Source organism: Lucilia sericata, unplaced genomic scaffold (genome assembly GCF_015586225.1).
Source record: "Lucilia sericata isolate MDLA Ls3-8-SP2 unplaced genomic scaffold, ASM1558622v1 Contig000233F_arrow, whole genome shotgun sequence".
Lineage (NCBI taxonomy): Eukaryota > Metazoa > Arthropoda > Insecta > Diptera > Calliphoridae > Lucilia > Lucilia sericata.
In genome coordinates this window covers 192,501-208,409 of record NW_023994260.1, presented here as the reverse complement: position 1 = coordinate 208,409, position 15,909 = coordinate 192,501, and the positions used below count along the sequence as shown (strand labels likewise).

Below are 15,909 nucleotides of genomic sequence, written 5' to 3'. Positions count from 1 at the left end.
CAACAACTTTAAAGAGGAAAATCTGAATAATCTAAAAGAATTCTGCGATCTTCAGATTCCGCTCCTATTGAATGTGAATGGAAAATATTAACCGAAAGCATTACGCCGACAAAGGAAGATATCTAAAGTTTCTGGTAAGTTCTCTAAAGCTTTCATAAAACAAGTTCCAAATGCAACATTGGTGAAAGAACTGGTCCCGAAATCGTTGCAAACATTGGTGTCGTCATCAAAACGCTTCTACAAAATCAGTTTTGTTCTATGGCAAGTGCAGACAAAACCAACCACTTCTGATTCTTGAAAAGGATCCATTAAACTATTGTCATTACCTCAACTTCTAGAATTTATTCTCTGGAACATTGTTGTATTTCTAATGTATTGCTAAGGAGTCTTCAAGGCATCAGTTCTTTGGCATTATTGGAATATTTGCCGAAATATTTCTCAAATTTTATCCTAATCGTAAAAAATCGCTGAGAAAAGAACTAGTTCCAGATGTATTCTATATATAGATATTCTCTAAAGCCTCTTCTGGAACTAGTTCCGAAGGTGACATTGTTGAAAGAATTGATTTCAGTACTGTTCGATACAACAACAGTCGACACTATATGGCTTCCACGGAACCAGTTCCGTAGATGATATTTTTGTTCTAAGAAAACTTGTTCTAGAACGAGTACAAAAAGAACTATTACTGATTCTTGAAAAGCAGAAATAAACTAGTTCCCGATGTATTCTAAAGAAGGTTTATATATTCTCTAAAACCTTTCCTGGAACTAGTTCCGAGAGTGAAATGAAGGGGCTGGTTTCAGAATCATTCCATACAACAAGTGTCGACTCTAAAACCAGTTCCGTAGGTGACAATTTTGTTCCAAAACAGAATCATGAAAAGCATCATTCATGGGTTGCAATACTTCACCAACTTTATCTCAAATTTTAACCTAATTTTACTAATTTCACACAAAAATCACTGAGAAACGAACTAGTTCCAGATGTGGAACTAATTCCGTGAGTGACATTGATTCGACAAATACTTCCGGAACTATTACATAAAACGAGTATCGACTTTAAAAAGCTTCCTTAGAAACAGTTCCGAATATAGCAAATTTGTTCTAAAAAAACTCATTCTAGAACGGGTGCAAACTGTTTCTTGAAAAGCATATATAGAACTATTGATTTCGAGATTACTTTCAGAACTCATTCTCTAGAACATCGTATTGGTTCTTAAGTACTTCTGAGGATTGTTTAAAGAACAAGTTCTTTGGTACTAGTTATCCAATGGAATCTTTCATAATTTTTTTCTCTAATTTTATCCTAAGAAAAGAACAGGTTTCAGAAATGTTTTAAAGAAGGTGTATTTGTTCTCTAAAGCATCCCTTTTAACTAGTTCAGCCAACAGGTGTGACATCGATGAACTAGTTCCAGTTCCAGTTGTGTTCTAAAGCCGTTCCTGGAACTAGTTCCTAGAGTGACATAAAACGAGTTTCGACTTTGAAAATTTAATAACTTTTTGAAAGTATCCAGTAAGAAACATCTAGAAGTAACCAGCAGATTATTATCTATATAAATATTTGATTACTAGTTGTTACTGGTGGCAATTTTTACTGAAAACTTTACTTTAAAAACTTTCAAATCAATCAAACACTATTTTCACTTTTTTCAACTTGCAGTTAATTAAAAAGGAATTAAGTTTACTTTCAACTATTTCAATTTTCTCAACAATTAAATGCAAATGCAATAATTAATTAAAGGCCACTACAACCTAATAATGAAATAAAAAATTTTCAAAAATTAAAATTTTAACATAAAATCTAATGAAATAACATTTGATTAAATTATTAATTATTTGTTGTTAGCTTTTTATGGTTGATGTTTAAAAAAATATGCTTACTTGCGCCTAAAATTAATTTTATATTATAATTTTTTTAATTAATAAGGAGGATCATTCAAATATTTTTTGTTTTTGTTTTTATTTTTTATTAAAATTAGTTTAAATTTAAAATTTTTTGCTTTCCGAAATATAGTTTGTTTTACAAAAATATAGCAGAAATGTAGTTAAAGTAAGAATTATTTAAAAATTTAAAAACAAAATATAACAAATAAATAAACTACGTGTTTAGAGGGTGGGGGGAGGAGAGTTGTCAAAAGGGAAATGGTGTAAAATTTTCAAATTTTTGTTAATTAAAATTAAATTTTTTAAGGAGTACAATTGGTTTTTTTGTTTTAGATTTAAGAAAATATTTGTTTTTTTTTTTTTCTTAAGATAAACGCTTTAATTTTAAAAGTTGGATTTTAAAGGTGTTTATTTTTCTTATTTTTTAATTAATTATTTTTTTTGGATGATGATGGTAGAGTGGTGGTGGTAGTGGTGGAAGGTGGTTATGGTGGTAGTTGTGGTAAAGGTGATGATGATTTCTTTTGGTGGTAGTAGTAGTTTTTATTATTATAATTATTATTTATTATTATTTTTTTTTAAACAGTAGTAGTTATAATTAGTAGTTCTAGTAGTTGTGGTAGGGAATTTTCTAATCATCATTCAATCTATAAAAAAAAATAATTATAAATTTGGTTTCAATTTAAATTTTTTGTTCAATTTTCTTAATAATTAAAGGTGTTAGAGTGATTTAACAGTTTAAATCTGTTGAAAAAAAAAACAGCACAGCAGGAAAGAAAGTTTAAAATTGTTTTTAATTATAAATAGTTTTTTAAATCACCACCAGGTTTGTAATTTAACTTAATTTTCTTATAATTTTTAATATATATTTTCTTATAAATTAAAAACTAACAATAATTTTTACTAAATTACTTAACCTGCTGTGATTTAAATTAATATTTATCTAAAGTGAAGTTTTTTTCATACTATTTTTCTATAGTTTTATTATATAAAAAGTTTTAGTAAAAAGTATTAAACAGGAAATAGAAGAAAGATTATAAAACTTTAGAATATATTAAATTTTATTTTATTATAAATAATAAATAAATGGTGCATATATTTTTATAAAACATGCTTTTCAATTGTCAATTTCGTAACGAACTTTTAAGTTTCCAAAGTTTTGTTTTTGTTTTTGGTTTTTTGTCTAAATATTGTTAATTGAAATTGATGACCAGGATGAACAGGAACTTATGGGTAAGGATACGGGTTTTATCTAAAACTTATAAAAAATACTTTTCTTTTTTACATGGAGATATCGAAGATGGCTATAAACTGAAATATATGTACATATATTACGAAATAATATTTATTCGTAATCGATAAACTCGAAAACTACAGCAACTCATGCGACAAAATTTCATATACACATATGTTACAGGGGTCGTGAACCGAAAACTACCAATATATAGTTCTTAGATTTTTACATGGAGGGAAATATACTTAGATTAAAATTAGGACCGAAAACGCAGACCAGGTTCAGCTAGAATTAGACGTGAACTAGAACCGAATTAGAACTAGAACTGAACGAGACCTAAACTAGAACTGAACAAGAACTGAACTAAAACTGAAGTAGAAATGAACTAGAACTGAACTAGAACTGAACTAGAACTGAACTAGAACTGAACTAGAACTGAACTAGAACTGAACTAGAACTGAACTAGAACTGAGAACTGAACTAGAACTGAACTAGAACTGAACTAGAACTGAACTAGAACTGAACTGAACTAGAACTGAACTAGAACTGAACTAGAACTGAACTAGAACTGAACTAGAACTGAACTAGAACTGAACTAGAACTGAACTAGAACTGAACTAGAACTGAACTGAACTGAACTGAACTAGAACTGAACTAGAACTGAACTAGAACTGAACTAGAACTGAACTAGAACTGAACTAGAACTGAACTAGAACTGATCTAGACTGAACTAGAACTGAACAGAACTAGAACTGAACAGAACTAGAACTGAACTAGAACTGAACTAGAACTGAACTAGAACTGAACTAGAACTGAACTAGAACTGAACTAGAACTGAACTAGAACTGAACTAGAACTGAATTAGAACTGAACTAAAACTGAACTAGAACTAGAACTGAACTAGAACTGAACTAGAACTGAACTAGAACTGAACTAGAACTGAACTAGAACTGAACTAGAACTGAACTAGAACTGAACTAGAACTGAACTAGAACTGAACTAGAACTGAACTAGAACTGAACTAGAACTGAACTAGAACTGACTAGAACTGAACTAGAACTGAACTAGAACTGAACTGGACTAGAACTGAACTAGAACTGAACTAGAACTGAACTAGAACTGAACTAGAACTGAACTAGTACTGAACTAGAACTGAACTAGAACTGAACTAGAACTGAACTAGAACTGAACTGAACTAGAACTGAACTAGAACTGAACTAGAACTGAACTAGAACTGAACTAGAACTGAACTAGAACTGAACTAGAACTGATCTAGAACTGAACAGAACTAGAACTGAACAGAACTAGAACTGAACAGAACTAGAACTGAACTAGAACTGAACTAGAACTGAACTAGAACTGAACTAGAACTGAACTAGAACTGAACTAGAACTGAACTAGAACTGAACTAGAACTGAACTAGAACTGAACTAGAACTGAACTAGAACTGAACTAGAACTGAACTAGAACTGAACTAGAACTGAACTAGAACTGAACTAGAACTGAACTAGAACTGAACTAGAACTGAACTAGAACTGAACAGAAGTAGAGCAGAACAAGAACAAAACTAGAACAGAACTAGAACAGAAGTAGAACAGAAGTAGAACTGAACTAGAACTGAACTAGAACTGAACTAGAACTAAACTAGAACTGAACTAGAACTGAACTAGAACTGAACTAGAACTGAACTAGAACTGAACTAGAACTGAACTAGAACTGAACTAGAACTGAACTAGAACTGAACTAGAAACTGAACTAGAACTGAACTAGAACTGAACTAGAACTGAACTAGAACTGATCTAGAACTGAACTAGAACTGAACAGAACTAGAACTGAACTAGAACTGAACTAGACTGACTAGAACTGAACTAGAACTGAACTAGAACTGAACTAGAACTGAACTAGAACTGAACTAGAACTGAACTAGAACTGAACTAGAACTGAACTAGAACTGAACTAGAACTGAACTAAAACTGAACTAAACTGAACTAGAACTGACTAGAACTGAACTAGAACTGAACTAGAACTGAACTAGAACTGAACTAGAACTGAACTAGAACTGAACTAGAACTGAACTAGAACTGACTAGAACTGAACTAGAACTGAACTAGAACTGAACTAGAACTGAACTAGAACTGAACTAGAACTGAACTAGAACTGAACTAGAACTGAACTAGAACTGAACTAGAACTGAACTAGAACTGAACTAGAACTGAACTAGAACTGAACAGAAGTAGAGCAGAACAAGAACAAAACTAGAACAGAACTAGAAACAGAACTAGAACAGAAGTAGAACAGAAGTAGAACTGAACTAGAACTGAACTAGAACTGAACTAGAACTGAACTAGAACTGAACTAGAACAGAACAAGAACAAAACTAGAACAAAACTAGAACAGAACTAGAACAGAACTAGAACAGAACTAGAACAGAACTAGAACAGAACTAAAACAGAACTAGAACGAACTAGAACAGAACTAGAACAGAACTAGAACAAACTAGAACTAGAACAGAACTGGAACAGAACTAGAACAGAACTAAAACAGAACTATAACAGAACTAGAACAGAACTAGAACAGAACTAGATCAGAACTAGAACAGAACTAGAACTCAAACTGAACTAGTATCAGAACTAAACTTAAACAGAAAGTCATTCGTTAGTTGGCGTAGTAGTATTAAAGGGTATAGGGTAAATTTTACTTAATATAGACCATTTGAGACTACTAACGAAACAACTTGGTCCATGCTGGATATTGTCGGATTACCAACTGAGACCCTAGTAGGGTCTCATATATTGAGGTTATTTCACTAATCGCCATCATCGAATTGAATTGTGATTACATTACATTACTGGTTAAAGGCTGCACAAAGAATCCAAGTCGGATCGTTATTCCTTAGAGTACACCGATTTGATATATATGTGTAATGCATTGACGTTCCACAATGTATTCTTTAAAAGCGAGAGACTTCTACTTAGTAGAATTTGTGTAAAAAACCCGTGAGCAAAACTTTACTATGGAAGTGGGTACCGTGGCTTCAAGTGTTCAATATGCAATTGGCAAACATTAAGAGATGAAGGAGGCTTTAAGCAACCTCAGCCATGAAATGTTTCCGAATCTAAATCGATTCTATTAAAATCAATAGCATCATACCTAATCCCAACAAGGATGAAATAGAGAGGAGAGCGGGTCAGTTGTAAGACAGCCAAGCTATCGAGTACCAGATATCTAAGAGTGAGTCTATTTTCTGGTCTGAATTGCAACGATACTGTATTACTGAAAGGTTAGTTTCTTAAAATATATAGGTATATATAAATGTATATTTAATTAGAGTCCGTTAGGCGAAATATTTTCTAAAATTTAAAGGTGATGGTGAAAATAGCGAAGCATTGTTAGGCAACTTAAAATTAGTTTAAAAAAGCATTATTTGAATTGAAAATAAAAACAAAATACGTGCATTTTAAATTTGAAAATTGAAAAAAAAAAATAATTTCTAAATATTTACAGCAAAATAAGGGAATAATAAAGAAAAAATAATAATTTAAATAAGAACGCAAGGCAAGCATATTTTGTTAACTTTTTGTTAAAGCTTTTAACGTTTATTTTGGTTAAATTTTCATTAAAAAATATATATGTTCTGGTTATTTTAAGTTAATTAGTTTGTAAAATATTTTTGTAATATTATTTTACAAATATATTGTTGTTTGTTTTTATTTTTTTTTTTTTGTAAACAGTTAGTCTAACTAAGTTTTAGTTAATTTGTTAAGATACTAAATATAAATTTAAATTTTGTATTTTATTAAAAATTTTATTTCAATAATACACACTAACAACAATTAAAAAAAATATATTGTTAATTTTATAAAATATAAATAATGATTTTCTTTAGTTAAATATATAAAATGTAAATATTATTAATAATATTATTGTTTGTTGTACATGTTTGGAAATGAATAACTAAAACAAATTTATATATTGTTTGTATGTTAATGTTTTTTTTGTTTAAAGTTAAAGAATTAAATAAAGATTTTTGTTAAAGCTAAATTATAATATGAAATAATTTCTTTAATATACACAACTAAACGAAATAAATTTAAAATACTACAGAGTTTAAAGAGCAAAAATTATGAGTTGAAGTTGTGAAGTTTTGAAAATTTTATAGAATTATTTTTATACAGATACTATATGGCAGAAGTTATAGAAGTCAATAATTTTTAAAATGTATATTATGATGTAGTTTTAATTATTTATATTATGTGTGTTAATAATATGTAGAATTTTTTGAAGTTTAAACTAAATTTCACTGTAATAAATCCAGTCTGAAAAATAAAATATATATATAGTACAATTCAAATGAATATCAATTAATATACAAACACAGGAAACACATAGGAATTTATACAGATAAAAAATATTTGTAAAAAGGACATTACAAAACGTTTTTTAAAAATTAAATAAACATTTTTATTTAAAAAGTCCCCATTAAATAAAAAACATAAATATTTAATAGTGAAAACAAATAAAAGTTTTATATTCGAATAATGTAAACTATACAGACATGGAAAATTCTGTACTTTAGTACTTTTTTGTACTTTTTGAAATCGTTAAATACCGCGGTATACCGAGACATATTCTCTACCTATAGTCTAGTCTATAGTCAGTCTAGTAAGTCTAGTCTATAGTCTAGTCTATAGTCTAGTCTAGTATAGTCTAGTCTATAGTCTAGTCTATAGTCTAGTCTATAGTCTAGTCTATAGTCTAGTCTATAGTCTAGTCTATAAGTTCTAGTCTATAGTCTAGTCTATAGTCTAGTCTATAGTCTAGTCTATAGTCTAGTCTATAGTCCTAGTCTATAGTCTAGTCTATAGTCATTCTATAGTCTAGTCTATAGTCTAGTCTATAGTCTAGTCTATAGTCTAGTCTATAGTCTAGTCTATAGTCTAGTCTATAGTCTAGTCTATAGTCTAGTCTATAGTCTAGTCTATAGTCAGTCTATAGTCTAGTCTATAGTCTAGTCTATAGTCTAGTCTATAGTCTAGTCTATAGTCTAGTCTATAGTCTAGTATAGTCTAGTCTATAGTCTAGTCTATAGTCTAGTCTATAGTCTAGTCTATAGTCTAGTCTATAGTCTAGTCTATAGTCTAGTCTATAGTCTAGTCTATAGTCTAATCTATAGTCTAGTCTATAGTCTAGTCTATAGTCTAGTCTATAGTCTAGTCTATAGTCTAGTCTATAGTCTAGTCTTTAGTCTAGTCTATAGTCTAGTCTATAGTCTAGTCTATAGTCTAGTCTATAGTCTAGTCTATAGTCTAGTCTATAGTCTAGTCTATGGTCATAGTCTAGTCTATAGTCTAGTCTATAGTCTAGTCTATAGTCTAGTCTATAGTCATAGTCTAGTCTATAGTCTAGTCTATAGTCTAGTCTAGTCTATAGTCTAGTCTATAGTCTAGTCTATAGTCTAGTCTATAGTCTAGTCTATAGTCTAGTCTATAGTCTAGTCTATAGTCTAGTCTATAGTCTAGTCTATAGTCTAGTCTATAGTCTAGTCTATAGTCATAGTCTAGTCTATAGTCAGTCTATAGTCTAGTCTATAGTCTAGTCTATAGTCTAGTCTATAGTCTAGTCTATAGTCTAGTCTATAGTCTAGTCTATAGTCTAAGTCTATAGTCTAGTCTATAGTCTAGTCCTATAGTCTAGTCTATAGTCTAGTCTATAGTCTAGTCTATAGTCTAGTCTATAGTCTAGTCTATAGTCTAGTCTATAGTCTAGTCTATAGTCTAGTCTATAGTCTTCTATAGTCTAGTCTATAGTCTAGTCTATAGTCTACTATAGTCTAGTCTATAGTCTAGTCTATAGTCTAGTCTATAGTCTAGTCTATAGTCCTAGTCCTATAAGTCTAGTCTATAGTCCTAGTCTAGTATAGTCCTAGTCCTATAGTCTAGTCTATAGTCTAGTCTATAGTCTAGTTCTATAGTCTAGTCCTATAGTCTAGTCTATCGTCTAGGTCTATAGTCTAGTCTATAGTCTAGTCTATAGTCTAGTCTAGGATAGTCTAGTCTATAGTCCTAGTCTATAGTCTAGTCTATAGTCTAGTCTATAGTCTAGTCTATAGTCATAGTCTAGTATCTATAGTCTATAGTCTAGTCTATAGTCTAGTCTATAGCTAGTCTAGTCTATAGTCTAGTCTATAGTCTAGTCTATAGTCTAGTATAGTCTAGTCTATAGTCTAGTCTATAGTCTAGTCTATAGTCTAGTCTATAGTCTAGTCTATAGTCTAGTCTATAGTCTAGTCTATAGTCTAGTCTATAGTCTAGTCTATAGTCTAGTCTATAGTCTAGTCTATAGTCTAGTCTATAGTCTAGTCTATAGTCTAGTCTATAGTCTAGTCTATAGTCTAGTCTATAGTCTAGTCTATAGTCTAGTCTATAGTCTAGTCTATAGTCTAGTCTATAGTCTAGTCTATAGTCTATCTAGTCTAGTCTATAGTCTAGTCTATAGTCTAGTCTATAGTCTAGTCTATAGTCTAGTCTATAGTCTAGTCTATAGTCTAGTCTATAGTCTAGTCTATAGTCTAGTCTATAGTCTAGTCTATAGTCTAGTCTATAGTCTAGTCTATAGTCTAGTCTATAGTCTAGTCTATAGTCTAGTCTATAGTCTAGTCTATAGTCTAGTCTATAGTCTAGTCTATAGTCTAGTCTATAGTCTAGTCTATAGTCTAGTCTATAGTCTAGTCTATAGTCTAGTCTATAGTCTAGTCTATAGTCTAGTCTATAGTCTAGTCTATAGTCTAGTCTATAGTCTAGTCTATAGTCTAGTCTATAGTTAGTCTATAGTCTAGTCTATAGTCTAGTCTATAGTCTAGTCTATAGTCTAGTCTATAGTCTAGTCTATAGTCTAGTCTATAGTCTAGTCTATAGTCTAGTCTATAGTCTAATCTATAGTCTAGTCTATAGTCTAGTCTATAGTCTAGTCTATAGTCTAGTCTATAGTCTAGTCTATAGTCTAGTCTTTAGTCTAGTCTATAGTCTAGTCTATAGTCTAGTCTATAGTCTAGTCTATAGTCTAGTCTATAGTCTAGTCTATAGTCTAGTCTATAGTCTAGTCTATGGTCATAGTCTAGTCTATAGTCTAGTCTATAGTCTAGTCCATAGTCTAGTCTATAGTCATAGTCTAGTCTATAGTCTAGTCTATAGTCTATGGTCATAGTCTAGTCTATAGTCTAGTCTATGGTCATAGTCTAGTCTATAGTCTAGTCTATAGTCTAGTCTATAGTCTAGTCTATAGTCATAGTCTAGTCTATAGTCTAGTCTATAGTCATAGTCTAGTCTATAGTCTAGTCTATAGTCTAGTCTATAGTCTAGTCTATAGTCTAGTCTATAGTCTAGTCTATAGTCTAGTCTATAGTCTAGTCTATAGTCTAGTCTATAGTCATAGTCTAGTCTATAGTCTAGTCTATAGTCTAGTCTATAGTCTAGTCTATAGTCTAGTCTATAGTCTAGTCTATAGTCATAGTCTAGTCTATAGTCATAGTCTAGTCTATAGTCTAGTCTAGTCTATAGTCTAGTCTATAGTCTAGTCTATAGTCTAGTCTATAGTCTAGTCTATAGTCTAGTCTATAGTCTAGTCTAAGTATCTAGTCTAGTCTATAGTCTAGTCTTTAGTCTAGTCTATAGTCTAGTCTATAGTCTAGTCTATAGTCTAGTCTAGTCTATAGTCTAGTCTATAGTCTAGTCTATAGTCTAGTCTATAGTCTAGTCTAAAGTCTAGTCTATAGTCTAGTCTATAGTCTAGTCTATAGTCTAGTCTATAGTCTAGTCTATAGTCTAGTCTATAGTCTAGTCTATAGTCTAGTCTATAGTCTAGTCTATAGTCTAGTCTATAGTCTAGTCTATAGTCTAGTCTATAGTCTAGTCTATAGTCTAGTCTATAGTCTAGTCTATAGTCTAGTCTATAGTCTAGTCTATAGTCTAGTCTATAGTCTAGTCTATAGTCTAGTCTATAGTCTAGTCTATAGTCTAGTCTATAGTCTAGTCTATAGTCTAGTCTATAGTCTAGTCTATAGTCTAGTCTATAGTCTAGTCTATAGTCTAGTCTATAGTCTAGTCTATAGTCTAGTCTATAGTCTAGTCTATAGTCTAGTCTATAGTCTAGTCTATAGTCTAGTCTATAGTCTAGTCTAATAGTCTAGTCTATAGTCTAGTTCTATAGTTAGTCTATAGTCTAGTCTATAGTCTAGTCTATAGTTCTGTCTCTAGTCTAGTCTATAAGTCTAGCTATAGTCTAGTCTATGTTCTAGTCTATAGTCTAGTCTATAGTCTAGTCTATAGTCTAGTCTATAGTCTAGTCTATAGTCTAGTCTATAGTCTAGTCTATAGTCTAGTCTATAGTCTAGTTCTATAGTCTAGTCTATAGTCTAGTCTATAGTCTAGTTATAGTCTAGTCTATAGTGTCTTAGTCTATAGTCTAGTCTATAGTCTAGTCTATAGTCTAGTCTATAGTCTAGTCTATAGTCTAGTCTATAGTCTAGTCTATAGTCTAGTCTATAGTCTAGTCTATAGTCTAGTCTATAGTCTAGTCTATAGTCTAGTCTATAGTCTAGTCTATAGTCTAGTCTATAGTCCTAGTCTATAGTCTAGTCTATAGCCTAGTCATAGTCTATAGTCTAGTCTATAGTCTAAGTCTATAGTCTAGTCTATAGTCTAGTTCTATAAGTCTAGTCTATAGTCTAATATAGTCTAGTCTATAGTCTAGTCTATAGTCTAGTCTATAGTCTAGTAGTCTAGTCTATAGTCTAGTCTAGTCTATAGTCTAGTCTATAGTCTAGTCTATAGTCTAGTCTATAGTCTAGTCTGTAGTCTGGTCTATAGTCTAGTCTATAGTCTAGTCTATAGTCTAGTCTACAGTCTAGTCTATAGTCTAGTCTATAGTCTAGTCTATAGTCCAGTCTATAGTCTAGTCTATAGTCTAGTCTATAGTCTAGTCTATAGTCTTGTCTATAGTCTAGTCTATAGTCTAGTCTATAGTCCAGTCTATAGTCCAGTCTATAGTCTAGTCTATAGTCTAGTCTATAGTCTAGTCTATAGTCTAGTCTATAGTCTAGTCTATAGTCCAGTCTATAGTCTAGTCTATAGTCCAGTCTATAGTCTAGTCTATAGTCTCGTCTATAGTCTAGTCTATAGTCTAGTCTATAGTCTAGTCTATAGTCCAGTCTATAGTCTAGTCTATAGTCTAGTCTATAGTCTAGTCTATAGTCTAGTCTATAGTCTAGTCTTTAGTCTAGTCTATAGTCTCGTCTATAGTCTAGTCTATAGTCTAGTCTTTAGTCTAGTCTATAGTCTAGTCTATAGTCTAGTCTATAGTCTACTCTAGTCTATAGTCTAGTCTATAGTCTAGTCTAGAGTCTAGTCATAGTCTAGTCTATAGTCTAGTCTATAGTCTAGTCTATAGTCTAGTCTATAGTCTAGTCTATAGTCTAGTCTATAGTCTAGTCTATAGTCTAGTCTATAGTCTAGTCTATAGTCTAGTCTATAGTCTAGTCTATAGTCTAGTCTATAGTCTAGTCTATAGTCTAGTCTATGTCTAGTCTATAGTCTAGTCTATTCTATAGTATAGTCTATAGTCATGTTTATAATCTAGTCTATAGCCTATTTGTATTGTAATATTTATTTAGATATTTATTCAGCCTGTTGTATTTTCAATAAAATCCGATATCTTTTATTAAAATCGGTTAAAAATTATTGAAAATATTTAACTTTTTCTATATATCCAATATGTATTACACATGTTGAACAAAAGAAAGGATTTTTAGAGCATACCTTTAGGCATTTAATTAAACCAAATTAAAATGTTGTGGAATAAAATTAAATAATTTAAAAAAATTTGTAGGAGATTTGGAAAAGAAAAAGCTCTGTTCATATCTGACTAACCACAGCATTTTTTCTATAAGAATTTGTCTTAGGTTTTTTTGATGAATTCGTATTTCGGTCTACTTGTCTAGGTGCTATTGTCGAACAAACAGAGACCATCCCATCTGCGAGGTTGTAAACGGAAGCGCTGTTTTTAATTCTAGCATCGGGACAGCAATGACCAGGGATTAGTCAGAACGAGTATTTGAGCAAAGTTCTTGTACATATACCTACACCATGTTAGAAAATTGCCAGAAGCGTGAGGATGCAAGTCAGTCAAAGGAGCGGTGGTGTGTCGTCTAAAAACTCCCGGTGTGGTAGTAATTGTATCGTTATGAAATAAGACCGAAGGTGTTCATATAAAGCACTTCTCGACTTAGGTGCAAGTTAGGAAAATTCTACATTTTAAAACATATTTAAAAATAAGTACAGGAAATAAGAACAGGAATTTTCCGCTAGACTATAGACTGGATTATAGACTAGACTATAGAATAAACTACAGACTAGACTATATACTAAACTATAGAATAGGCTATAGACTAGGTTAATGACTAGACTAGGTTATAAAATATACTACAGACTAAGATATAGAATATAATATAAACTAGACTATAAACTGGACTATAGACTAGACTGTGTACTGGACTTCACTTTTAAACTATAGTATAAACTAAAGACTAGACTATAGACTAGACTATAGACTAGACTATAGAAAAGACTATAGACTAGACTAAAGACTAGACTATAGACTAGACTATAGACTAGACTATAGACTAGACTATAGACTAGACTATAGACTAGACTATAGACTAGACTATAGACTATAGTCCAAAATATAGTTCGAACTAGACTAGACAATAAACTAGACTACAGGCTAGACTATAGACTAGACTATAGACTAGACTATAGACTAGACTATAGACTAGGCTATAGACTAGGCTATAGACTAGACTATAGACTAGACTATAGACTAGACTATATACTAGACTATAGACTAGACTATAGACTAGACTATAGACTAGACTATAGACAAGACTATAGACTAGACTATAGACTAGACTATAGACTAGACTATAGACTAGACTATAGACTAGACTATAGACTAGACTATAGACTAGACTATAGACTAGACTATAGACTAGACAATAGACCAGACTATAGACTAGACTATAGACTAGAGTATAGACTAGCTTTAGACTAGACTATAGACTAGACTATAGACTAGACTATAGACTAGACTATAGACTAGACTATAGACTAGACTATAGACTAGACTATTGACTAGACTATAGACTAGACTATAGACTATACTATAGACTAGACTGTAGACTAGACTATAGACTAGACTAGACTATAGACCATACTATAGAATATACTGTAGACTAAACTCTAGACTAGACAATCAAAAAGTACTTATGTACTGAGTTTTCCATGCCTGTTTGCATTGATTTATAAAAAAATCTAGCCTTTTCAAATTATACCAACACTACTAAAGTAATTACTGTTTAAAAAACTATAAAAATAATTAAATTAAATTAAAATAAAAAACAAAATAATTTTTTTTTTTTCAAAAAAATGTTTTTATTATTTTTTTGTTTGTTTTTAAAGGCTTCTTTTGTTTAGTTAATAATAAAGAGAAGAAAATAAAGTACAATAATAATAATAAATCATATAAACTTTGTTTGAACTTAAAAAAGACAAAAATTGAAAATTTTAACAAAAAGAAAATAAATTATAAGAGAAACTAAAAACTAAACATACAAAAGAAGAAAAATAAAATAATAATTGAAAATAAGTACTTAAATAACAGTTTTTCTTTTTAAACTTAAACTTTATTATTATTATTTTTTAATTAACAATTATAGTTGAAACTGAATTTATGTATTTAAGGCGGAAACTAAAGATTTTAATTAATTAAGTTTTAAGCACACAATTTATTGATAATATAAAGAATGAAAAAAAAAAAACAAAAGAAACTAATAAAAAATTATACATAAATGGAGCATTTCTTTTTTTATACAGAATTATTTAATAATTAATTATTTTAAAAGAATTTACTTGATTTTTTTTTTATTTTAAACTTAAGCAAAATACTTTTTTTATGGAGTTTATTTAAAAAAAAATATTAAGAACAAAAACAACTAGCAAAAAAAAATTATAATTATTATTAAAAAAAATTATATATAAAACAAAATAATTATAAATTATATAAATATTTATAATTGTTTTTGTTTTTGTATTGAGTGTGTAAATATGGTAAATAATTAACACGGTGTAAATTAATGTACTTTTGCACTAAAATAAAAAAAAACTTAAAAGTTTTCTTTTCTTTTTTTGTTTTGTTTTTCTTTTACGTGGTGGTGTTGAAGTCTAAGCAACAAAAGTTTGAAAATAGTTGAAAAAAAAAAGAAAAATTTTCGGGGTTTTGAAAAAAGTTTGAAAAAAAACAAAATTAGTTAATTTCTTATTTAAACTAAAATTTGGCTAGTTTTGTTGTTTTTTTTTTTTAATTTCTTTTGAAAAAGAACATTTTATAACGAATTTTAAATTTATAACGTTTTTTTTCCAAAAAAAGTGTAATTGTTTATAAAGTGTTTTTAAGTCTGCATTTAAATCTTAAAGAAGTCAATTATTGTTTTGTTCTAAATATTTTTGTAACTACAACAACATTAAGGTTTTGTTTTTTCTGTTTTAGCAGTATGGAAATAATAATAACAAAAGAAATTAAACTTTAAAGAAACAAATGATGATTGATTCTGTTAACTAATTTGTTTGGTTTTTACACAATTTTAAAAAAAATAAACAAAAAAGTTTTTTAAAAAACAAGTTGTACAATTATGAATCTTAAGCTGTACGTTTAAGTGTTGTTGGGGGGAGGGGTGTAAGTG

General features: G+C 30.0%; 1 protein-coding gene across 6 annotated transcripts in view; it reads right to left on the bottom strand.

Moving 5' to 3' along the window:
• Positions 1-15,363: 15,363 nt before the first annotated feature.
• The window catches only part of LOC119602442 (neuroplastin), a 78,301-nt gene continuing 77,755 nt past the window's right edge, over positions 15,364-15,909 (bottom strand). For all 6 annotated transcript variants that reach the window (XM_037953971.1, XM_037953972.1, XM_037953973.1 and 3 more), the window contains exon 7: positions 15,364-15,909. This exon is cut by the window's right edge and continues 190 nt beyond it. The gene's annotated coding sequence lies outside the window, so the exon portion shown is untranslated.